This window comes from Mustelus asterias, chromosome 4 (assembly GCF_964213995.1).
Source record: "Mustelus asterias chromosome 4, sMusAst1.hap1.1, whole genome shotgun sequence".
Taxonomy (NCBI): Eukaryota; Metazoa; Chordata; class Chondrichthyes; order Carcharhiniformes; family Triakidae; genus Mustelus; species Mustelus asterias.
In genome coordinates this window covers 23,866,058-23,893,321 of record NC_135804.1, presented here as the reverse complement: position 1 = coordinate 23,893,321, position 27,264 = coordinate 23,866,058, and the positions used below count along the sequence as shown (strand labels likewise).

Below are 27,264 nucleotides of genomic sequence, written 5' to 3'. Positions count from 1 at the left end.
GGAATAGGGATAGCCCAGGTAATTACCGACCGGTGAGTCTAACCTCAGTGGTTGGTAAACTGATGGAGAAGATCCTGAGGGACAGGATATATGAGCATTTAGAGAGGTTTAGTATGCTCAAGAATACTCAGCATGGCTTTGTCAAGGGCAGATTGTGCCTTACGAGCCTGGTGGAGTTCTTCGAAAATGTGACTAAACACATTGATGAAGGGAAGGCGGTAGATGTGGTTTATATGGATTTTAGCAAGGCGTTCGATAAGGTCCCCCATGCAAGGCTTCTAGAAAAAGTGAGAGGGCATGGGATCCAAGGGGCTGCTGCCCGGTGGATCCAGAACTGGCTTGCCCAAAGGAGTCAGAGAGTGGGTATAGATGGGTCTTTCTCTAAATGGAGGTCGGTCACCAGTGGTGTGCCCCAGGGATCTGTTCTGGGACCCTTGCTGTTTGTCATTTTCATAAATGACCTGGATGAGGAAGCAGAGGGATGGGTTGGTAAGTTTGCCGACGACACAAAGGTTGGTGGGGTTGTGGATAGTCTGGAGGGATGTCAGAAGTTACAGAGGGACATAGATAGGATGCAAGACTGGGCGGACAAGTGGCAGATGGACTTCAACCCAGATAAATGCGTCGTGGTCCATTTTGGTAGGACAAATGGGATGAAGGAGTACAATATAAAGGGAAAGACTCTGAGTACGGTAGAGGATCAGAAGGACCTTGGGGTCCGGGTCCATAGGACTCTGAAATCGGCCCCGCAGGTGGAGGAGGTGGTTAAGAAGGCGTATGTTGTGCTGGCCTTTATCAATCGAGGGATTGAGTTTAGGAGTCTGGGGATAATGATGCAGCTATATAAGACCCTCGTCAGACCCCACTTGGAGTACTGTGCTCAGTTCTGGTTGCCTCACTATAGGAAGGATGTGGAAAAGATTGAAAGGGTGCAGAGGAGATTTACAAGGATGTTGCCTGGATTGGTTGGCATGCCTTATGAGGATAGGCTGAGGGAGCTCGGTCTTTTCTCCTTGGAGAGACGAACGATGAGAGGAGACCTAATAGAGGTGTATAAGATGTTGAGAGGCATAGATCGGGTGGACTCTCAGATGCTTTTTCCCAGGGTGGAAATGTCTGCTACGAGAGGACACAGGTTTAAGGTGTTGGGGGGTAGGTACAGAGGAGATGTTAGGGGTAAGTTTTTCACACAGAGGGTGGTGGGCGAGTGGAATCGGCTGCCGTCAGGGGTGGTGGAGGCGAACTCAATAGGGTCTTTTGAGAGACTCCTGAATGAGTACATGGGACTTAATAGGATGGAGGGTTATAGGTAGGTCTAGAAGGTAGGGATGTGTTCGGCACAACTTGTGGGCCGAAGGGCCTGTTTGTGCTGTAGTTTTTCTATGTTTCTATGAAGAAAAAAAGGTGTGCTTATGACATATGTCAGATTGAAAATACAACTGAGAGCCAAGTCGAATATAGAAGGTTCAGAGGAGAAATTTAAAAACAAATAAGAGAAGTAAAGAGAGAGAGTATGAGAAGAGACTGGCAACTAACCTAAAAGGAGATCCAAAAGGCTTCTGTAAACATTTTAAACAGCAAAAGGTTAATAAGAGGAGTAGGGCCGATTAGGGATCAAAAAGGGGATTTACTCAAGGAACTAGGGAGGCCTGACTAAGCTATTAAATGAATATTTTGCACTGTCTTTACCAAGGAAAGATTTGCTGCCCAGGTCATCGTGAAAGAGGTGGTAGTTCACAATAATGATATCACAAGCCAGATGGTAAAGTATTACATTTGAGGCAAATCCTTTTCTTATTAGGTTTATTTACAGAATATGACATCACACATGTCTGTCCCCTACCCGTTACCCCCAGTGTCCTAGCAGTTTATAAGTCTTCTATGTATTCAATTACAGGGCATGGCAACTGGCACAACAAAGTACGAGATGTTCAACAAGGGCACAGATCTGTGTGACCATCTGCTTGGAGAGTGACATGCTCATGAGGTACTGGGTTTTGATCATCTCCAGGAAGCTCTGCCTTCAATGGTCAACCAGGGTCCCTGCCCCTCTTTCCTCTCTCGTTCTTCCTGCTGCTTGGGTTTCCACCCTGCCTGTGGAAGGTGTTGCCCCTCAGTGCCACTGGACCCAAACCTGACAGTTGTGCCAGCTGCAGCCTTCCTTTGGGCAGATGGCCAGTCAAGCAGAAGGCAGAAGTAAAAATAATTTTTGCTTAGGCAATTGTAGTTAAATACATCCATCCCTAAACCTGCTCTAAGTATGTAAAATCAGCCCCTTGTTAGATAAATTACGATCCAACTGTTCCCTGGCATACTGTTGACAGTTTGGAAGCTAATGTCAGTGACACTATATGAAATACTGGAGCACCAATGCATGGCTCTGCAGAAAAGTGAGCCACAATCTGATTCTCCCACTTTGAGTCCTCAATCTCAGCCATCTTGTTAAGGAGGAATGGTAAAGGAGCAAATATAGAACATTGCTTGAGAGATGGAGGAGATGGTATTGGGAAGGATTTGGGAAAAAAATTCTGAACTTAGTCAACTTTTGCTGCTCCAGCTAGCATCTTAGATAATTATGGTTGATGGTACTCTCAATTATAATAAACAATTTTTCCTAGTATACAATGAACAGAGAACTTACTAATCTTTTAAAAATATGATGGAAACTATTCAGTTTGCCATTAACATTAAGGTAATTGAGTTACTTTGAAATATATCATTCACAGTGTATGGTTAGGGGATCTTGAGGAACGACACAAAAATGAGATTTTAAAAAAGTGCTGGAAAAACTCAGTAGGTCTGGCAATATCTGTACAAGGAGAAACAGCGGAATCATTTTGAGTCCAATAAGACTAAATATGATTGTTTTCTATTCACAAAGGCGTCAAAGGATATGGGGAGAGAGTGGGAGTATGACGTTTAGATAGAGGATCAGCTATGATCAGATTGAAAGACAAAGTTAGCTCAAGGGGCTGAATGTCTTACTCCTGCTCCTATTTTCAAAGTTCCAATGACTCTTCTTCGGAACCCAATTCAGTTGTGAAGAAGCGTCATATTAGACTCGAAATGTTGACTGGGGTTCTCCAATCTCGTTCACTCTACCAGCGCTGCCGGCAAGAACAGAGAATTCGGTGCTCAGCCAAAACTCCATTCTCTGCAGTAGGACTGGACAATCCCAACTGTGGACAAGGTTGGAGAATTCTGGTTGTTAACTCTGATTTTCTCTCTCCTAGATATTGCATTTATACAAAAAATTGAGATGTTTGCATTGGCGTTTTATTTACAAACCAATACATAAGTAGCAATCACTGCAGTTAAAAAAGGCAATTAAATGAGTATAATATTGATATTTCAACATGGAACACCTGTTTGTTTATAACAATTAAAATATGTACATATAGCAGATGTAAAATGAAGCAGGAGGAAAACTTAACATTTCTTTAGACTCAGCACACATTAGCTAGACAATTCAAAACAAACTCAGTTCACTTTCTCCCTGCAGACTGGACTTCTTTGCAATGATTCAAAACCTGATATCCCTTCAGCACTGTGTTTTAACCCTTTTCAAATGCACAATGATCTCTCCATCAGTTTCTGACCATGTTCTGGGTCAGCCTCATCACTCGCAATTGAAGATAACTGATGTGCCAGTTACCCCTATCCCCTGAAGAGCTCCCATCCTTTCACCACTGTCAAATGTGTTGGAAACTGCTGTAAGGCAATCACTTGCAAAACATTGCTCACTTGTAACTCACAAGCTAAATTCCTGGTTTATCATTGCGAGTTGAAAGACAGGACAATTGCAAAGTCTATTGGCTGAGGAAGTTCAAATAAAGTGACCCCAAACAGCTTAAATAATTTCTTCCCAGTAAGTTTGACCTTTTCTGCAGAGGGGATATCAGATTTTGAAGCAATGCAAATTGGTCAATTAGTGGAAAGGCTTTCCCATGGGATGGCTCGGAATAATGTCATGAAACAGTGCCCCAAAAATGTCATTCTGGTGTATCATAAGTTAACTCTAACCCTTAATGGCCGATCATTATGGCTCTTTACAAAGCAAAGTTCTTGAGCTCGAACAATAATCCTACAGACTTATAATGGACTTTACTGTAGAACTCCAAGTAACAGAATTGCTGCTTCAGGATGCCACAAGTATGTTGCACTATAACTCTGATGGATGTGGAAACTGCATTTTTTTGGCACTCCATATCACGCTGTTGGCACCATATTTGAAATATGAGTATAATGCCCACAAGTAATGCCCTCTATATCATTGTCTGACCTTGCCCCTGTCTCAGTTTATCGACTGCTGCAACCCCCATTCAGGCTTTCTGTAGTAGCATGGCCCATTTAATGGGTGACCCTTTGCAGGCCACGTGGCCAAGCCAGAACCAATGGAACTCAATCATGCAACCCAGGCATATTGGGAGCGTGAATGGGGGGAAAAGCAGGGGCTAGTAGACTGCAGTTGGAGTCAGAGTATTGTTGGGAGTAAACTGTATAGTTGTGCTGTTAAACCCTTCATTGTATATAGTTCTTCTCAGTCAATAAGTCCTTTAGTTTGTTACTTGCCACATCGAGTCACCTTGAGTTACTACACTGGCGATGAGGACAAATCCAATAAGTGATTGAAGCCAGCAGTACAGAGTGAGAGAGGGGGGAGAGTGATCACGCAAAGCCAAAGTTCAAAGGAGAAAAAGTACAGACTCTGTTTTAAAGATGCCGCTATTCGGAAAAATAGAGCCACTCAACCATTGAGAGTTTGGGGCAGTATATTGAGAGACTGCAGCATTCTTTTCTGGTGAACAAAATAGCAGCCAAGGAGAAATAAAAGGTGATACTGCTCACAGTCTGCAGCCCACAGGCTTACAACCTGGTGAGTAGTTTGACATTGCCTGAAGGTCCAGACACAAAAATCTTCAACCAGTTAGTCAATTTAGTTAAGGATCCCTATAACTCCCAACCTTCCATTGTCATGCAAGGGTATAAATTCCATTTAGCAGTTAGAGAGCCAGGAGAGACAGTCTCCGGCTTCATGACCAGGCACCTGTGGCTAGCTGAACATTGAGTTTGGGCCTTCATTGGCAGATATGTTGAGAGACCGTTTAGTATGTGGGATCAGTAAGCCCAACAGGCAAAAGAAACTGCTTGGTGAAACCAAGATTTCACTGGAAAAAGCAGGAGAGAAGGCCCGCGCGAATAAGCTGGCGGAGGAACCAAAGGACGGATCCGAGACTTACACACTCAGTAAAGTCCAACCCAGCAAGATACCTCCCAATGAGATTGTTTTAATAGTTAACAGTCACCCCATGAAAATGGAGGTTGACATGGATGCTGCGGCCACTGTCATAAGTGAAAACACATTCGAACAACTTCAGAAGGGAGTGCAGTCCTTAAGTCTTAGACATTATGAGGCTACTTTGGAAACGTATACTGGAGAGACACTCAAGATAGTGGGGACAACCTCTGTACCGGTATTGTATGGGAACCAGTCAGCTCAGCTGCCTATCATCTCATGGGACAGGACTGGATTTGCTGGACACATTTAATGCTCAGATTGGAGGATTCCAAGAACTTCTACGTAAATATCAGGAGGTATTCCAGAGACAACTTGGTCAGATAAAAGGGTTAAAGGCAAAAGTTACCTAAATCCAAGCTCGCCCATCGCCATATGTTTGTTATGTCAGAGAGTAGAGGTTGAACTAAAAAGGCTGGAAGAGGTCCCGAAGAGGTTTAAGGAAGCTGGCATACATTTAAAACTGAAAATGTGCCTTTAAAGCTGAGGTGATTACGTACCTCGGTTTCAAAGTGGATGCAAAGGTGTTACATCCCCTTGAAGATAAAGTTAAAGCTATTAAGGAAGTGCCGGCGCCTACGAATGTGACAGAACTGAAGTCTTTCTTAGGGATGGTCAATTATTATGGAAGGTTCCTGCTGAAAGTATGAACAAGTCTGGCCCTCCGGCACCAGCTTTCAAAAAAGCATCAGCAATGGAAGTGGGGAGACATGCAGAAAGAAGCTTTTGCCGAAGTCATTGACATTGCTCAAAAACTTTGACCCAAGCAAGCCTTGTAGTTACTTGTGATGCCTTGCCATATAGAGTTGGAGCAGTTCTATCCCACAGACTGGCAGATGGGGCGAAGTGGCCAATTGTACTTCCTTCAAGGACTTTGTCAGACACTGAGAAAAAATACTCACAACCGACAAAGAAAGTCTAACAGTCATTTACGCAGCGAAGAAATTTCACCAATTCATTGATGGACGGCATTTCACCATCATGTCAGATCATAAGCCATTGTTGGAGCTTTTCCAGAAGGATAAGCCAGTGCTGCCTCTTGCCCTGGCTGGGGTGCAGAGCTGGGCCTTGCTGCTAGCAGCATGCAGCAATACCTTCTAGCATAGGTCAGAAACACAGATATTGAATGCGGATGCACTAAGCTGATTCCTACTCCCACAGTCCATACTGTCACTGCCAGTTCCGCAGGATATAGTATTAGCTCTACATTTTTTGGACACATAGCCTGTCTCAACAGCACACATTAAGTAGTGGACAGATAGAGATCTATTGCTGTCGAAGGTCAAGAAAATTGTACAGACAGGTGGCACTTCAACAAGTTAGAGCAAATGAAGCTGCATTTGCAACACAGGGACGAGATAACCTGTGATGATGGGGTGCTATTGTGGGGGATCCGTGTCATCACACCCTGGGATGATGGCCATTGCTCCAAGAGTTACATGATGCCCATTTTGATCAGAGCAGAATAAAAGTGCTGGCCAGAAGTTAGGTTTGGTGGCATGGCATGACAGTGCTGGCATTGTCAGAGAAATTGAACAAATGGTTGGGCAATGTGAAAGCTGTCAGACCCAGAAAGCATTATGAGCACCCTGGTGTGGCCGGGCCGTCCATGGTCGCAGCTACGTCTAGATTTTTCTCAGCTTTTTTTGGGGCACATGTTATTGTCAGGTCAGCCCCCTACCATCCTGTCTCAAATGGGTTGGTGGAATGAACCGTGCAGACTTTCAAGTCTTCCATGAAGAAGCAGTCTCAAAGGCTGTTGCCATTGTGTTTGGCAAATATTTTGCTGTCCTACAACACTACACCGCACACCACCACTGAGGTCATGCTTGCAGTGTTGCTAATGGGTCAGTGCCTGTATGCCTGTTTGGATTTAGTATGATAGGAAGTCTCACAACACCAGGTTAAAGTCCAACAGGTTTACTTGGTAGCACAAGCCATAAGCTTTTGGAGCACTGCTCTTTCATCAGGTGAGTGGGAGTTGTGTTCACAAACAGGGCATAAATAGACACAAACTCAACATTATCTTGTAAATTGAGTTTGTGTCTATATATGCCCTGTTTGTGAACACAATTCCCATTCACCTGATGAAGGGGCAGTGCTCCGAAGGCTTGTGGCTTGTGCTACCAAATAAACCTGTTGGACTTTAACCTGGTGTTGTGAGACTTCTTACTGTGCTTACCCCAGTCCAACGCCAGCATCTCCACATCATGGATTTAGTATTCCCAGTGCTGGATCTGGTTCAGGGGAACAAAGCCAGACAAGTGTTCAATGTGGCATTGGGGGAGCATTTTAGCGATGGACAAGGCGAAAGATGGCCTGCAAAAGACGTCTTTGGATTGGGGAAAGGAAGATATTATTAAAATAAGGCAGCATTTGGCCAAAGTTGATTGGGAACAGCCTCTTGGGGGTAAGTCTACAGCGAGCAGTGGGGGGCATTCAAAAAGGAGCTGGGGAGAGTACAGGTCCATCATGTACCCTTTAGGGAAAATGTAGGAGCAATAAGTTCAGGGAACCCTAGATGTCTAGGACAATTCAGGACTGGATGAGGAAGAAGAGAAAGGAATTAAACATGGTGGAAATCTGAAATGCACTGCCTTGAAATACTTGAAATATCATAACATTCAAGGGTATGGAACAAGTGCAGGAAAATGGGATTAGCCTGCCTTTAGTTATTGTCGGTGCAGATTCGATGGGCCAAAGGGCCTTTTCTGCGCTGTATGACTATGACTACAAACAGCTAGTGCTAGAAATACTCAACAGATCAGGCAGCATCTGTGGGGAGAGAAACAGAGTTAATATGTCGAGTTTAATGAATCTTCAGAACTGAAGAAGTCATACTCAACTTGAAACATTCATTCTGTTTTTCTCTCCACAGAGGCTGCCCGACCTGCTGAATATTCCCAGCATTTTCTGCTTTTATTTCAGATTTCCAGTATCCACAATAACGTACGAACATAAGAAATAGGAGCACAAGTAGGACGTTAGACTCCTCAAGTCTGCTCTGTCATTTAGTAAGATCACGGCTGATCTGTTTGTGGTCTTAACTCCCACTTTCCTGCTCTTCTTCCCCCACAACCTCCACCACCATCCCCCCCCTTCCCATAACCCTTGACTTCCTTGTCAATGAAAACGTTATAGTAACTCAGCCTTGAATATATTTAATTACCCATCTTTCATAGTCAATGAGGAAGCGAATTTCACTCTGAGAGAATAAACTTTTCCTCAACTCCACCTTAAATGGGTGACCTCTGAAGAAAGATGGTATTTTAAAAATATTTTAGGGGTTTATTGTGTTATTCTGTGAAGCAGGCTTGGTGTCTGTCTGTGCGACTCATTTAATAAAGCTGGAAACTGGATGTCTGCAGGGTTGAGGAGATCAAAGAAGTCCAAGTGTAGAAGACATGTGTTCGGGACCAGATCAAAAACTCCAAGATACATTATGAAGTTAACCTAGACTCCAATGTTTTTTTACTTATGGCATTAGTACGAGCATAAGGTGTTCACTCCAGGTATGATTCTATTGACCTACTAGGAAGCTTTTATTAAAACAGATGTAATTTAACAACACAGTTAAAATATAAAAAAAATAATTAGCACAATCTTCACAATTGAAATACTTGAACATGACAAGGTATAATTCTTAACAGCTAGCTACCTCTATAGTTCCAATTTAAGCAATATCCCCACTGACATAAATCCCTCTTTAGAATCAGTTAGTACAAAACAGAAAGGCTTATGCGGATGCTAGGTTTCCAGCCTTTTAACCCCTCTGGACAGAAATACATCTGTCTTCTGACTCCCATATAGCAGCCTGCAGAATAAAGAGAAATAGACTCATTTCTTGGCAGATCCCAGTATCCAAAACCAGAGAGAGTCAGAGACATACAGAGTGCTACTTCTCTCTAAAGATCCCAAGCAGCAGTTGACCTTGTGTCTCTCTCTGTGAGCCTAGCCTCACCCAGTCACATGACTTTCTTGTCAATCAATCTAATCAAACTCTACTCTGAAAACCCCGGGGAAAAGAATGAAATAACTAAACTGTATTAATCCAGATTAAAACAAACATTCCAGCAATTAGGATCAATTATGCTTCTGCAAAATCAACATGTGGGCTGCTGGTTATAGACAAAGCGGCACCGGGTGAATAGAACAGACTGCAAAAAAAATCTACATTTCTTAAAGTTACAGTATCGTCACACATGCACTTGAAGTAAATACAGTCAAGTTGAATTTAAGAGATAAAGAAAGTTTATGTTCAGTAGTTAAATTTCAAAGGGAAGTAAAAAGCAGTTTATAACCACAGAATTCCCACAGTGCAGGAGGCCACTCAGCCTAATGAGTCTGCACCGACACTCCGAAAGGAACCCCCATTCCCACAACTCTATTCTTGTAACCCCACGCATTTTTTTCTAGGGCTAATCCACCTAACCCACACATCTTTGGACACGAAGGAGAAATTCAGCATGGCCAATCCACCTAACCTGCAAGTCTTTGGACTATGGGAGGAAACCAGAGCACCTGGAGGAAACCCATGCATACATAGGGAGAACGTGCAAACTTCACAGTCACCCACAGCCATAATCAAACGCAGGTCCCTCTGCCATCGTGCCTTGGACAAGGTCATAAATAAATAAGACAAAGTTATTAAATTTTATTTGACCTGAATGAAGGGCAATAAAGAGAATATCAAATACCTTATATTCTGGGAAGGTTAAGTTTCAAGGAAGGGTTAAGTGCAATTTACTCAAGCACGAAAGGGGTAAAAGTATACTGAAAGAGAGATGTGTTGGGAGTGGCCATGTAAGACCTCCTGCAGTGTTGTGTTGTGAAGAAGCAAAGAAAGGCAATTTTCAGAAAGCAGGGTTCTGTTTTGAAGGTTTTTGGAATTTCCATAACAGAGTGGGAGACAAAAAAAAATTGGATTGCCTTGTGGTAATACTACTGGATTTTTTTATAAATTAAATATCTATAAGGGATTCTTGCCTAAAAGGGTATTTCTGACAACCAAGTAGAATCTTTTTGGGGGAATGTTCTCTAAGACTAATTTTAACCGTGTAAATGCAATCATGTGTGTTTTTTAAGTTTTCTTTTCTTTAGTTAATAAATGTTTTGATTTGATATTTGAGATCCCCAAAAGAGTCATTGGAATTTGTGCCTTTTGACTTCAGTGCATATATTTTCTCATGCTAAATTACAAAAGGAAAGTTTTGTCATAACTGGCCAAGTTTCTCTTTGGGATTTGGTTTTCATGGCACTTACCACCTGCCAGATCATAACACCGCTTATTTTTATATTGTGCCCCCTAGTTCCAGATTCCTCCACAAGGAATAAAATGCTTTTAGCATCTACCCTGTCAAGTCCCTCAGAATCTTATATGTTTTAATATGATCACATCTTATTCCAAACTCCAGTTAGACCCAACCTGCTCAACCTTCCCTCAGAAGACAAACCCTCTTCCCAAGAATCAGCCAAGGTAAACTTCTCTTAACTACTTCCTATAGAGCAATGTCCCTCCTTAAGTGTGCTAACTGAAACTGTACATACTACTCTAGGTGTGCCCTGTGCTGTTGTAGCAAGATCTCCTATTTACTTATTGTACTAAAGCACTGATCTTTTCTGATTCATGTACAAAGTCACCCAGATCCCTCTGTATCATACAATTCTGCAATTTCTCTCCATTTAAATATCATTCTGCTTTTACTACTTTTCCTGCCAAAAAGGACAACTTCCCATTTTTCCACATTATACCAACAAGCCAATATTTTGCCCGCTCACTAAACCTAGCTATATCCCTCTGCGGACTCTTTGGATCACTCTCACAATTTGCTTTACTACTTTTCTTTGTATTGTAAGCGCACTTGGCTACATTTAGTTCGTCCCTTCAGCCAAGTCATTAATATAGATTATAAACTGTTGAAACCCCAGCACTGATCCTGTAACACTCCACTAGTTATAGTTTGCTACCCTGAAAATGACTTATTTCCTGTTAGTTAGCCAGTCCTCTATCCATGCTAATATATCACATCTAACACCATAAACTCTTACCTTGTGTTGTTACTTTGCCTTTTATGTGGCACCTCGTCAAACACTCTTTGGAAATCCAAATATACCACATCCACTGATTCCCCTTTATCTACCCTGCTTGATACATCCTCAAAGAACTTTAATAAATTTGACAAACACAACTTCCCTTTCAAAAAACTGTGTCGACTCTACCTGATTGTATTATGATTTCCTAAATGTCCTGAAACTACCCTTTTAATAATGGATTCTATCATTTTTCAAACATATTTAGGGGACATGTGGCAAATAGTGACCACAATTCTGTAAACTTTAAGATAGTAATGGAAAAAGATGAGTGATGTCCTATGGGTAAGGTGCTGAATTGGGGAAGGCTAACTACAGCCGGATTAGGCAGGATTTGGTGGCTGTAGATTAGGAGAGGCTGCTCGAGGGTAAATCCACATCTGGCATGTGGGAGTCTTTTAAGGAGCAGTTGCTAGGACTGCAGGACAGGCATGTGCCTGTAAAGAGGATGGATAGGAAAGGTAGGACTCGGGAGCCATGGATAACCAGTGAAATTGTGGGTCTAATCAAAAAGAAAAAAGAGGCATATATGAGGTCCAGGCAGCTAAAAACAGATGGAGCACTGGAGGAATACAGAGAAAGTAGAAAAGAACTTAAACAGGGAGTTAGAAGGGCAAAAAGGGGTCACGAAATGTCCTTGGCAGACAGGATTAAGGAGAATCCTAAGGCATTTTATACATACGTTGGAACAAGAGGGTTGTTAGGGAAAGAATCGGACCTCTCAGGGACAAAGGAAGGAAATTATGCTTAGAACCAAAGGAAGTAGGTGCGATCCTAAACAAATACTTTGCATCAGTATTCACAAAGGAGAGGGACATGTTGACTGGTCGTGTCTCAGAGAAATGTGTTGACCCGTTAGAAAAAATCTAAATTACAAGGGAGGAAGTGTTAGGTTTTTTAGGAAACATTAAGACAGACAAATCCCCAGGGCCGGATGGCATCTATCCTAGACTCCTCAGGGAGGCAAGAGATGAAATTGCTGGGCCTCTAACAGAAATCTTTGTCTCTTCACTGGACACAGGTGAGGTCCCAGAGGATTGGAGGATAGCAAATGTGGTCCCGTTATTTAAGAAGGGTAGCAAGGATAACCCGGGTAATTATAGGTCGGTGAGCTTGACGTCCGTGGTAGGGAAATTGTTGGAGAAGATTCTTAGAGATAGGATATATGCGCATTTAGAACTGAATAATCTCATTAGCGATAGACAGCATGGTTTTGTACGAGGGAGGTCATGCCTCACAAATTTGGTTGAGTTTTTTGAGGAGGTGACAAAAACGATTGACGAGGGAAGGGCCGTGGATGTTGTCTATATGGATTTTAGTAAAGCGTTTGACAAGGTCCCTCATGGCAGGCTGGTGCAAAAGGTTAAATCTCACGGGATAAAAGGTGAGCTAGCTCGATGGGTGGAGAACTGGCTTAGCCATAGAAGACAGAGGGTAACAGTGGAGGGGTCTTTTTCCGGTTGGAGGTCTGTGACTAGTGGAGTTCCACAGGGCTCTGTACTGGGACATCTGCTGTTTGTGATATATATAAATCATTTGGAGGAAGATGTAGCTGGTGTGATCAGTATGTTTGCGGACGACACGAAGACTGCTGGAGTTGCGGATAGTGATGAACATTGTCAGAGAATACAGCAGGATATAGATAGGCTGGAACATTGGGCGGAGAAATGGCAGATGGAATTTAATCCAGATAAATGTGAAGTGATGCATTTCGGTAGATCTAATGTAAGGGGGAGCTATACAATAAATGGCAGAACCATCAGGAGTATAGACACAGAGGGACCTTGGTGTACAAGTCCACAGATCCTTAAAGGTGGCAGCACAGGTGGAAAGGGTGGTCAAGAAGGCATATGGCATGCTTGCCTTTATTGGACGGGGCATAGAATATAAAAGTTGGCATATGATGTTGCGGCTGTATAGAACATTGGTTAGGCCACATTTGGAATACTGCGTCCAGTTCTGGACGCCACACTACCAGAAGGACGTGAAGGCTTTGGAGAGAGTACAGAAAAGGTTTACCAGGATGTTGCCTGGTATGGAAGGTCTTAGCTATGAAGAGGGATTGGGTAAACTGGGGATGTTCTCCCTGGAAAGACGGAGGATGAGGGGTGACCTAATAGAGGTGTATAAAATTATGACGGGCATAGATAGGGTGAACAGTGGGAAGCTTTTTCCCAAGTCGGAGGTGACGAACACAAGGGTCACAGGTTCAAGGTGAGGGGGGCAAGGTTCAACACAGATGTCAGGGGGACGTATTTTACACAGAGGGTGGTGGGGGTCTGGAATGCACTGCCAAGCAAGGTGATTGAGGCGGACACGCTGGGATCATTTAAGACTTATCTGGATAGCCACATGAACAGACTGGGAATAGAGGGATACAAACGAATGGTCTAGTTGGGCACAGGAGCGACGCAGGCTTGGAGGGCCGAAGGGCCTGTTCCTGTGCTGTATTGTTCTTTGTTCTAACTAGCCTATAGTTTGCTGCTTTCTATCACCCTCCTTTCTTGATCAGAGATTTATGATTTTCAATCCACTGGGATCTTTACAGAATCAAGGGAATTTTGGAAGATTACAACTAATGCATCTAGTGTTTCTGCAGCTAATCCCACTTAATTTAAGACCCTTTCTACACTTCTCGGGTATGTGAAAGGAGAGAAAGGTATAAGAAAGGACAAAAATAGGGTTCCGGTGAGAGGAGCAGGGCAAGCAAGAACACTTAAAGCATCTGCAGCTTGTAAATCAGAAAAGATTATGGGGTGTGTGAGGATTATTAGGTGGTAGGGGCAGGTTGCCTCACATCCTTTAAAAAGTTCCGGGATGAACACTTGGCATGTCATAATATTCAAGGCTATGGGCCAAGTGCTAATAGATGGAATTAGGTGGAAGTTCAGGTGTTTCTTGCGTGTTGGTGTAGACTTGATGGGCCGAAAGGCTCCTTGTGCACTGTATGATTATGTTCTGTGATTCTATGATTTTCAATAGTTTCAGCACTGCAGATGGCCGCAGCGTGGTTCTTTGTCACTGCAACGATGGGCAGCAATGATGCCGCCTCCAATGACATGCAATCATGCCTGTTCCCTGTTGATTCACCACCACCTTGGCCTGAAAGAAAGATGGAAATGTATCAGTGAAGTATGTTGTAATGCAGTTGGACTATGTGGCTGACGTGGTTGAATACCTGGCAGTGTGTGCAAGCTATGAGATGTGGGTGTGAGACATGTAGTAGTGCTAAATGTGTGAGGTAGAGGTGAAGCATATGAATGCTAGATAGGAATGCTGCTTACAGCTGGACTGAGCAATGCGATGGAATAATGGTGCAGTGGGTGAGATATGGCATTCCAAGGTACATTCACTGACTTTAACCATTTGTGTGAGCTTATTGAATGTTCTGAGGAACTGCATCCAGATCTTTGGGACTACCACGGCTTTTTGCTTTCATGGTCTTCTCAAAGTTTGCCTGGAGGTCCTTCTAGTCCACTTTAGAGGATGACATTTCTCCTCCTCTACATCTCCTGCACCAAGGCATTTAGTATGTCAGAACATCTTGGAGCCCACACTATCATTTTGTTCCAGTATTGGTCTTTCCCAGGTCAAAATCACTTTTGGAATACTGCACTTGTTCCACCCAAGACGCACCTCTACTTTAAGAGGTGCAGTCTAGCTTTATGTTTTGCAGACCAGCTTGAACTTTTGCCAGCCTCTTACAATTTTGCACCCACTGCTCTGCTTGCAGCCGTTCAATAGCTCACTTAGCACTGGCTGCATGCTTGAATCATTTGAATTAGCAGGCAACACAAGGTTTGTGTGCTACCAGCATTGGAAGCAATGGATGCAGGGTAATCCTGCATCGTGAACCCTGCAGCATTTTCAAGCCCTGCCCAATTTTGTGGCCAGCAAATCTCAGATGCTTTGAGTGTTCAACATCACATTCTCATCCTTTTAAGCTTTTAACAGAATTCTTAATGATCATAACACTTTGCACCGTGGGGTCCCAACAGTGCTATTATGTGCAGAAAATAAATGGGTTGACACAGATTACAGAACAGAGGAAGTCAGCCACACTTAAATTCCTCGATGCCGAGTTTGGTCACTCCAGTTTAAATGAGGTATACTAAACCCCTCTGGTGCGTTACATCAGCTTCGATTGTGTAAAATTGATGCTATGTGAGGATAAAGTGAATCCTGAACAAATTTTCCCATTAACAAAAGAACATTTAACACTGGGTTTGTCTGTTAATATTACCCAGAGGAGTCTTAGAATTTGGTAGCATCTCAAAGCCAATTTCTACAGCAATGGAATGTGGATTCTACTGTACATTAACTAAGATGGTTGACACAATTTGATATTTCAGAGATTTTTTTAAAATTAAAAAAATGCACAAGTTTGATGAAGGACAATTGGGCTGTAATTTTTTTTTAAAAAATCATTCACAGGATGTGGACATCACCGGCATGTCCAGCATTCATTGCCCCTCCCTAACTAGCCTTGAGAAGATTGTGGTGAGGTATATGTCTTGGACCACCATAGTCAATGTGTTGCAAGCAGTCCCATAATGCTGTTAAGGAGGGAATTAAAGGATTATGGCCTAACAATGATTAAGGAACACTGACATATTGTTACGGACAAGAGAAAGCTGACAGGCTTAGTTCTTTTAATTTTCATCTATCCCTTGACCAAAGAAATTGTGTTTTAAAAATGTGTTTTTCCTGAGTGCTTTAATTGTCAGGAGTAAGCAGGTGGCAGGATGCTGTAAATTTTTAAAGAATTAATAAAATTTATTTATAGAATCATAGAATCCCTACAGTACAGAGGAGGCCTTTCGGCCCATCAAGTCTGCACCGAGAGCATTCCCACCCAGACCCTATTCCCGTAAAACCACATTTTAGAGTCATAGAGGTTTATAGCACAGGAACAGGCCCTTCGGCCCAACTTGTCCATGACGCCCAGTTTTCACCACTAAGCTGGTTCCAATTGCCTGCATTTGGCCCATATTCCTCTGTACCCATCTTACCCATGTAACTGTCTAAATGCTTTTTAAAAAGACAAAATATTTACCCTCCTAGTCCCCTGACACCAAAGGGCAATTTAGCATGACCAATCAATCTAACCCACACATCTTTGGACTGTAGGAGGAAAGAGGGGCACCCAAAGAAAACCCACGTAGATACAGGGAGAATGCAACAACTTTGATTTACATAAAAGTTTATTGTTCAACACCTGGCACCTACATCCACACTCACACAGATACACAAACACTCAGGAAAGGATTTTGATTATAAAAGTAGCATACATTTGCATACATTTTATGATTTCAAAGTTCTTTGTTACAATTGCTTCCCCCGAGGGTGAAGACTTGAAACAGTGCAGGCCCATAATCCTTTTCATCAATTGAATAAAAGCACTGGTAGTTTAGCAGGATGGAGTCACTGGGCCAGAATTTGAACATCAGGTTGCGCCCGTTTTCGGGCACGAAAACTTGGTAAAGCCGGGCGTGAGGCGAGTAGCGCAATCAGCGACCGCCTCCGAGGCCGTTCCCCCTTTACCAATGGCTGTAATGCATTTAAATTGAATTAACTTAACTTTACCTTACCAACATTATCCCCTTTACCACCACATTCGCGTGTCCAGATTTGGAGTGAAACAGACATGGTCCGCAAAGATCCGATTTGGGTGCTCCAGCTTCTGAGGAGGTAAGTTAGAGCTTCTGGTGGCTCTCTGACTCAGATTGGTGGTAGGGGGGGAGGGAGATGGCTCTCTGGTGGGGAGGGGGGGGGAGGAGGGAGGTGGGTCAGATGGCTGTCTGATGGGTGGGGGAAGGAGGCGGGTCAGATGCCTCTACAAATACAAAAAGGGCAAAAAAGTAACAAGGGAGAGAGTAGGGCCTCTTATGGATCAACAAGGTCATCTATGTGCGGATCCACAAGAGATGGGTGAGATCCTAAATGAATATTTCTCATCAGTATTTACTGTTGAGAAAAGCATGGATCTTAGGGAACTTGGGGAAATAAATAGTGATGTCTTGAGGAGTGTACATATTACAGAGAAGGAGGTGCTGGAAGTCTTAAAGCGCATCAAGGTAGATAAATCCTCGGGACCTGATGAAGTGTATCCCAGGACATTGTGGGAGGCTAGGGAGGAAATTGCGGGTCCCCTAGCAGAGATATTTGAATCATCGATAGTCATGAGTGAGGCGCTGGAGAGTGGCAAATGTTGTGCCTTTGTTTAAAAAGGGCTGCAGGGAAAAGCCTGGGAACTACAGGCCAGTGAGCCTCACATCTGTGGTGAGTAAATTGTTGGAAGGTATTTTGAGAGACAGGATCTACAGGCATTTAGAGACGCAAGGGCTGATTAGGGACAGTCAGCATGGCTTTGTGAGTGGAAACTCATGTCTCACAACTTTGATTGAGTTTTTTGAAGGGGTAACCAAGAAGGTAGATGAGGGCAGTGCAGTTGATGTTGTCTACATGGACTTTAGCAAGGCCTTTGACAAGGTACCGCATGGTAGGTTGTTGCATAAGGTTAAATCTCACGGGATCCAGGGCAAGGTAGCTAAATGGATACAAAGTTGGCTTCTTGACAGAAGCCAGAGGGTGGTTGTAGAGAGTTGTTTTTCAAACTGGAGGCCTGTGACCAGCGGTGTGCCTCAGGGATCAGTGCTAGGTCCACTGTTATTTGTCATTTATATTTATGATTTGGATGAGAATATAGGAGGCATGGTTAGTAAGTTTGCAGATGACACCAAGATTGGTGGCATAGTGGACAGTGAAGAAAGTTATCTCCAATTGCAACGGGATCTTGATCAATTGGGCCAGTGGGCTGACGAATGGCAGATGGAGTTTAATTTAGACAAATACGAGGTGATGCATTTTGGTAGATTGAACCAGGGCAGGACTTACTCAGTTAATGGTAGGGCGTTGGGGAGAGTTACAGAACAAGGAGATCTAGGGGTACATGTTCATAGCTCCTTGAAAGTGGAGTCACAGGTGGACAGAGTGGTGAAGAAGGCATTCGGCATGCTTGGTTTCATTGGTCAGAACATTGAATACAGGAGTTGGAATGTCTTGTTGAAGTTGTACAAGACATTGGTAAGGCCACACTTGGAATACTGTGTGCAATTCTGGTCACCCTATTATAGAAAGGATATTATTAAACTAGAAAGAGTGCAGAAAAAATTTACGAAGATGCTACCGGGACTTGATGGATTGAACTATAAGGAGAGGTTGGATAGAGTGGGACTTTTTTTCTCTGGAGCGTAGGAGGCTGAGGGGTGATCTTATAGAGGTCTATAAAATAATGAGGGGCACAGATCAGCTAGATAGTCAATATCTTTTCCCAAAGGTAGGGGAGTCTAAAACTAGAGGGCATCGTTTTAAGGTGAGAGGGGAGAGATACAAAAGTGTCCAGAGGGGCAATTTTTTCACACAGAGGAACAAACTGCCAGAGGTAGTAGTAGAGGCGGGTACAATTTTGTCTTTTAAAAAGCATTTCGATAGTTACATGGGTACAATGAGTATAGAGGGATATGGGCCAAATCTGGGCAATTGGGATTAACTTAGGGGTTTCAAAAAAAAAAGGGCAGCATGGACAAGTTGGGCCGAAGGGCCTGTTTCCATGCTGTAAACCTCTATGACTCTCTGGTGGGGGCAGGGAGGGCAGGCGGGGTCTGCTGCCACTCTGCGTGTGATCGGTGAGGGGGAAGGGGGGTCCGCTGCACTCTGCATGCGATCGGTGGGGGGAAGGGGGGCAGGGGGCCACAATCGGTCTGTGTGGGGGAGGGGGGGGGTAAGGGGGAAAGTAATGTTATGGGGGTGGGGCAATGTCTGTGGGGGCCAGGGGAGGCATTCTTTGGCCTGGGAGCGATGTGGCAGGGAGCGTTTGTCTATTCCCTTTGCTGCACATGCGCAGTTGAAAGCTCTGATCGGAGCTGCAGGATTTCGGGCGCAATAAGCCCTGCCCACAGGCTTGTGCAGCACGATTCGCATATTTTTGCAGGCAGAGTGCGTATGGGGACGCTGGAGATCGGGTCTAAAAGTCGGATCTGAAACACTCCCAGATTCAAGTCCGCCCAGCACTTAGAATGAAAATGGTAAAATCAGGCCCACTGTTGTTTTTACGTTCACAGTTGCAGATTTCTCTTATCATACTCCAGTCAAGGTGCAATTGCGGAGCCCCCTTAGGTAGAGTGTTCAAGGCCAACTTGAGTCTGTTTGCATGTGGCTTAAGAGCAGGCATAGTGTTTTCTGCCTGTCTGACCAGAATATGCCTTATTAAGACCCTTCTCAGAAACCTTGAGCGGGATTTCCCCTCCATTGCCACAATTGTGGGGTTTCGCATCTGATCATCCGCTCCGTGCGGCCTGATTCGTCCACCCCACTCTTCACTCAGTGTTTCCTCACACCGGGCACCATATTTAAACAACACCCCTGCACAACCTTGTCAATGTCTCCAGCCCAGGAACATTCCACAGAAGAAATGGCTCCCAAAGTGATGGATGTGAGTGTGAGGGAACACTTTGGATCCAGTGATCATAATGCCATTAGTTTCAACCTGACCATGGAAAAGGATAGATCTGGTCCTCGGGTTGAAGTTCTGAACTGGAAAAAGGCCAAATTTGATTAAATGAGAAGGGATCTGGGAAGTGTGGATTGGCACAGGCTGTTCTCTGGTAAGGATGTAAATGGAAAGTGGGAGGCCTTCAAAGGAGAAATTTTGAGAGTGCAGAGTTTGTATGTTCCCGTCAGGATTAAAGGCAAAGTAAATAGGAATAAGGAACCTTGGTTCTCGAGGCAGATTCTATCACCGATTAAGAGGAAGAGAGAGTTGTATGAAATGTACAGGCAGCAAGGAACAGATCAGATGCTCGAGGAGTATAAAAAGTGCAAGAAGCTACTTAAGAGGGAAATCAGGAGGGCTAAAAGAAGACATGAGGTTGCTTTGGCAGACAGAGTGAAGGAAAATCCAAAGAGCTTCTATAGGTATGTTAGGAGCAAAAGGATAGTGAGGGATAAAATTGGTCCTCTTGAAGACCAGAGTGGTAGACTGTGTATGGAACCAAAAGAGATGGGGGAGAAACTAAATGTTTTTTTTGCATCCGTATTTACTGAGGAAACGGGCATGGAGTCTACAGAAATAGGTCAAACAGGTAGGGAGGTCATGGAACCTTTACAGGTTAAAGTGGAGGAGGTGCTTGCTGTCCTGAGGCAAATCAGAGTGGATAAATCCCCAGGACCGGACAGGGTATTCCCATGGACCTTGAGGGAAGCTAGTGTTGAACTTGCAGGGGCCCTGGCAGGCATATTTAAAATGTCAGTATTCATGGGGCAGGTGCCGGATGATTGGAGGGTGGCTCATATTGTTCCGGCTCCAAAAGAAATCCGGGAAATTATAGGCCAGTAAGTTTGACGTCGGTGGTGGGCAAGTTATTGGAAGGTGTGATAAGGGATAGGATCTACAAATATTTGGATAGGCAGGAACTTATTAGGGAGAGTCAACATGGCTTTGTGCGTGGTAGGCCATGTTTGACCAATCTATTAGAGTTTTTCGAGGAGGTTACCAGGAAAGTGGATGAAGGGAAGGCGGTGGATGTTGTCTACCTGGATTTCAGCAAGGCCTTTGACAAGGTCACTCATGGGAGGTTAGTTAGGAAGGTTCAGTCGCTGGGTATACATGGGGAGGTAGTAAATTGGATTAATTAGGTAGTAAATTAGACCCTGGCTCAATGGAAGAAGCCAGAGGGTGGTTGTGGAGGATTGCTTCTCTGAGTGGAGGCCTGTGACTAGTGGTGTGCCGCAGGGATCGGTGTTGGGTCCATTGTTGTTTGTCATCTATATCAATGATCTGGATGATAATGTGGTAAATTGGATCAGCAAATTTGCTGATGATACAAAGATTGGAGGTGTAGTGGACAGTGAGGAAGATTTTCAAAGCTTGCAGAGGGATTTGGACCAACTAGTAAACTGGGCTGAAAAATGGCAAACGAAATTTAACGCAGACAAGTGTGAGATATTGCACTTTGGAAGGACAAACCAAAGTAGAACGTACAGGGTAAATGGTAGGACTCTGAAGAGTGCAGTTGAACAGAGGGATCTGGGAATACAGGTACAGAATTCCCTAAAAGTGACGGCACAGGTGGATAGGGTCGTAAAGAGTGCCTTTGGTACATTGGCCTTTATAAATCGGAGTATCGAGTATAAAAGTTGGAGTGTTATGGTAAGGTTATATAAGGCATTGGTGAGGCCGAATTTGGAGTATTGTGTACAGTTTTGGTCACCTAGTTACAGGAAGGATGTAAATAAGGTTGAAAGAGTGCAGAGAAGGTTCACAAGGATGTTGCCGGGACTTGAGAAGCTGAGTTACAGAGAGAGATTGAATAGGTTGGGACTTTATTCCCTGGAGCGTAGAAGAATGAGGGGAGATTTGATAGAGGTGTATAAGATTTTGATGGGTATAGATAGAGTGAATGCAAGCAGGCTTTTTCCACTGAGGCTAGGGGAGAAAAAAACCAGAGGGCATGGGTTAAGGGTGAAAGGAAAAAAGTTTAAAGGGAGTATTAGGGGGAGCTTCTTCACGCAGAGAGTGGTGGGTGTGTGGAATGAGCTGCCGGATAAAGTGGTAAATGCTTTTAACATTTAAGAAAAACTTGGACAGGTTCATGGATGAGAGGGGTGTGTAGGGACATGGTCCAAGTGCAGGTCAATGGGACTAGGCAAAAAATGGTTCGGCACAGACAAGAAGGGCCAAAAGGCCTGTTTCTGAGCTGTAATTTTCTATGGCTCTATGGTTCAAAGGGAAGAAGCATGATGCTCTGAAATTCAGTGATGCCTCACGGAGTGACTACTAGATGCAGTCAAGGCCTGCCACAATGTCCTCTACCCATCTCCAACACAGGAGGTCCAACAAGGTCACAAATCTGGGTTTGAGAGGCAGAGGCAGCAGTCGTCAGTGCCAAGACCATGCAAGCAGAGGATGGATGATCTCATCTGTTCCGCCAGGATAAGTCAACTATCTCGTCACTCAACTCACACATTCACAACCCCATCACACAATCACTGGCATCTCACTCACTGCCTGTTCAAGGGACGTAACCACTCACTCTTGCACACACCCTCGCATTACCATCACCATATCTCCACTGGTGCTTGCATCCTCATCCTATCCACAGCTCCATTCAGTACCTACACATGGCAGAAACCCTTATCATTGACCCTGGCATGCGTCTTGTTTTCATTGTCTGTCTGTATGCAGGACAAGCTCGCACATAATAAAATGGAGAAGTGCCAGACTGGGGATGGAACGCCGGACATCAAGGTCTTCATGGAGTGAAGAGTTTGACTACCCTGCCATAGAACTGGTCAGAGAGGACATTGACCATACCTACGTCGAAAGTGGGATGGGCAGCGCAGACAAAATTGAGGATCGTTCACCAGCTCATCCATCAACTAGTCCTCCAGCCTCTCCTCCTATCTGAGGCCACTGAGACCATTCCCCAGTAGAGGCCTAGCCCTACAGCCCATGAGAAGCCAGCACCGCGTTCCCATTTGTCTGGTAGGTAGAGACTTGTCTGTGACAACTCCCTGAAAGTGAAGTGGGTCTGGCACTGATTCCCATGAGTTCTGTGCAATGCAAGGCGAACTAACCTTGAAGTGAGGAGCAAAGAGCAAGTTGGCAAGTGCACGTTACTTATAACCTGTTGTGAAACACACTCGGGGGGGTGTAATCTAACCAAAAAAATTCTAAGCGCTGAACAGGCATGAAAAAGAGAGAGTTTCAGATCCATTTTTTGGGCAAAATATATTGCTAAATCTGTTTCCTGCCAGCATGGGGAGGGGTTGGGCCTAAGCTTACCGGAAAGCCGGCTGCTGACAGCAGAGGGTGCCATTGTGCATGTACAGATCTCTCTCTGTTCTGTGCAACAGAGCATGCTTTGTCAATCATTCAATCCCACAATCGCTAGCCCATCCCCACCGCGATTGTTGGCCTCTCCAGCCTTTTGCCCCCCATCCTCGGCCCAGCCAATCACCACCCGACCCCCCATCCCCAGCCCGATCAATTGCCGCCTGACCCCCAGCCCGGCAAACCCCGTTGCAGAGTGCGCAGTTCCCCCCATGCCCCCTTAGGTCCCACCCCCATGAGGCCCTGCCCCCTCAGGCTCCAAACCCTTGGCACTGCCCAGTGGATAGTGCCAGGGTGCCCAGTGGGCAGAACCAGGCAGGCTGGCACTGCCCAAGGGGGCACTGCCCTCCCTGATCTTGATCTCCCAGGCAGCCTCAATAGCCTCCAGTCCCACAGCAAGGCCATCATAGAAATCATAGAAACCCTACAGTACAGAAAGAGGCCATTCGGCCCATCGAGTCTGCACCGACCACAATCCCACCCAGGCCCTAACCCCATATCCCTACATATTTTACCCGCTGATCCCTCTAATCTACGCATCCCAGGACACTAAGGGGCAATTTTAGCAGAGCCAATCAACCTAACCCGCACATCTTTGGACTGTGGGAGGAAACCGGAGCACCCGGAGGAAATCCACGCAGACACGAGGAGAATGTGCAGACTCCACACAGACAGTGACCCAAGCCGGGAATCGAACCCAGGTCCCTGGAGCTGTGAAGCAGCAGTGCTAACCACTGTGCTACCGTGCCGCCATCATGACAGCTCCCCATTAATGGGGGCCGCAAAGGCAAATGAGCCTGGACAATTCTGCCCAGACTCACTAATTATTTAAATCACAATTGAAATTGTTTTAAATATTGAAAGCCTCGCGCTTACTGCTCTCGCCTGATATCCAAGCCCAGTGATATCGTGATAGAGAAATTGGGCACAAACCAGATTTTTCACTTATCTTGCGATCTTACTAGCTTGCCCCGCCCATCAACTGGCAGGACGAGAAGGTAAGATCGCCCCCAGAGTTCTAATTGCACACAAACATGCCCAGCCTGGGGTGGGGGAAGTGATGATTCTGGCTAGGAGACCTTTTATTGATGTGCAAAAACATTGTAATGACGTTTCCGGCTCTCCATTAATGACTGGAATGCATAATCATGACCTGATTTTATGACACAGTAAAATTGATTTTTGGAATACTTAACCTGCCTGCCATTTCTCCTGCTGCAAGTGAGTGTGGAGAATCCTAGCCCTTGTTTCCCTCATGTGATCAGAGCATCTCTTCCCACTATTGTCAAAATAATTGATATAATGAGGCCATTATCAGAAAATGGGTTTCAGATATCACTCACCCACATACCATCTTGGCACAATAAAGCTTTTCACTCCTGTCATATACATGGATTTTAGTAAGGCGTTTGATAAAGTCCCCCACGGTCGGCTTATGAAGAAAGTAAGGATGTGTGGGATAGAGGGAAGTTTGGCCGATTGGATAGGTAACTGGCTATCTAACAGAAGACAGAGGGTGGTGGTGGATGGAAAATTTTCAGACTAGAAACCGGTTACCAGCGGAGTGCCACAGGGATCAGTGCTTGGTCCTCTGCTATTTGTAATTTTTATAAATGACTTGGAGGAGGGGGCTGAAGGGTGGATCAGTAAATTTGCTGATGACACCAAGATTGGTGGAGTAGTGGATGAGGTGGAGGGCTGTTGTCGACTGCAAAGAGACATAGATAGGATGCAAAGCTGGGCTGAAAAATGGCAAATGGAGTTTAACCCTGACAAATGCGAGGTGATTCATTTTGGTAGGACAAATTTGAATGTGGATTACGGGGTCAAAGGTAGGGTTCTGAAGAATGTGGAGGAACAGAGAGATTTTGGGGTTCATATCCATAGATCTCTGAAGGTTGCCACTCAAGTGGATAGAGCCGTGAAGAAGGCCTATAGTGTGTTGGCGTTCATTAACAGGGGGTTTGAGTTTAAGGGCCGTGGGGTTATGCTGCAACTGTACAGGACCTTGGTGAGACCACATTTGGAATATTGTGTGCAGTTCTGGTCACCTCACTACAAGAAGGATGTGGAGACACTGGAAAGAGTGCAAAGGAGATTTACCAGGATGTTGCCTGGTTTGGAGGGTAGGTCTTGTGAGGAAAGGTTGAGGGAACTTGGGCTTTTCTCTTTGGAGCGGAGGAGGTTGAGAGGAGACTTGATAGAGGTCTATAAGATGATGAGCGGGATAGATAGAGTGAACGTTCAAAGACTATTTCCTCGGGTGAATGGAGCGGTAACTAGGGGGCATAACTATAGGGTTCATGGTGGGAGATATAGGAAGGATGTCCGAGGTAGGTTCTTTACGCAGAGAGTGGTTGGGGTGTGGAATGGACTGCCTGCAGGGATAGTGGAGTCAGAAACTTTAGGAACATTTAAGAAGCTATTGGATAGGCACATGGAGTACTTCGGGATGATAGGGAGGAAGTAGCTTGATCTGGGTTTCAGACAAAGCTCGGCATAACATTGTGGGCCGAAGGGCCTGTTCTGTGCTGTACTGTTCTATGTTCTATGTTCCTATTGTATAGAATCTTGTTGAGGCACTGGGGGTTCTCGCTGGCTGAAACGTTGGCGTGACATGCATGGTGCCCCATTTCAAGAAGGCCCACCAAACTACAATCAGATAGCAATGAGGCCACCGGCAGACCTTCTTCTCGAATCGTCCAGGCTCATTTGCCTTCTTCTCGAAGACGTGGGGAACATAAATCCCAGCTAGTTAGAGCTGCCAGCTAATCAGAGGCCAATAGCTCTTGCACTAAACAGCTCCATTGAGGAGATGTGGTCGCTGTTGGAAGAACAACCCTCATAGTTCCAGGATCCTAAAAGACCTACAGGTAAATAATGTGTGGGGTAGGTTCATGGGGAGCAGATGGGATCAGAAGTAAAGGCAGTGAGGTGGCTCTCAGCAGGCTCCTCCCATCCCAATGTCCAGACCCTCAATCAGGCACTGAGTGCCTTTGATCAAGGGACTTCCCCCCAACCCAGCCGACCACCCCCCCAACGTGCCAAGAGGCCAGCGTAGGTTCACCTGTCGTGCATGCTGCATGACAACAGGCCCACTTACAGCTGGGTTAATCCCAATGGTGGTGAGATGAGGCCCTTATGTGGTCATCAATTGGCCACTTTACGGGTTCAACTGACAGTGGGGTGGGAACGTCGACCATGGGCCTTCCATCCAGAATATAATTCTGGGGGAAGTGGAAAGGTGGCAGAAAGGTACATGCCCTTCTCATCCCTAAGCTTTCCACCAGCAAGAACATTCTTTCTGGATTTCAGGTTTGGACAGGCAGAGGCTGCAATAGCATTGTGAACCCTGTTTTTTTAATTATTTGGAAAATGAAGCCATTATCACAGTAAAGGTAATTTGCATTTTACTGAATGCAACAAGACCTGTCCAGACATGAGAGCTCAGTGTTCTTACAGTGCTATGTGTATTATAAGAACATAAGAACTAGGAGCAGGATTAGGCAATTCAGTCCCTTGAGCCTGCTCCGCCATTCAATATGATCATGGCTGAGTATTGACATGAAGAAAAGGTCACTGGTCTCTCCATCTCATTTTAGAGAGAAGTGTCCATTTTTGGTTTATACATCATGAGTTTAAATTTATAATTCATAAGTTTGTATTCCATGGGTGTGACAATATTTCTAAGTTAGGATGATGTGTGACTTGGGGTGGAACTTGGAGACAGTGGCATTGTCCTTCTAGGTGGTAGAGGTCATAGGTTTTGATATGCTATTAAAGAAGTCTTGATGAGATGTTACAGTGCTGCTGCGCTGCAGTTGTGTTGTACAGTGCTGTTGCATACTGCAGTTGTGTTGTACCAGTGGTGAAGGGCGTATTGTTTAAGGTGATGAATGGGGTGCTGATCAAGCAGGTTGCTTTATCCTGGATGGTATTAAGATTCTTAAGTGTTGTTGGAGCTGCACTCATTTAGCAAGTGGAG

General features: G+C 44.7%; 1 protein-coding gene across 1 annotated transcript in view; it reads right to left on the bottom strand.

The window, feature by feature from the left end:
* Window positions 1–27,264, bottom strand: part of LOC144493033 (uncharacterized) — a 364,898-nt gene that overhangs the window by 151,798 nt on the left and 185,836 nt on the right. The window lies entirely within an intron of this gene.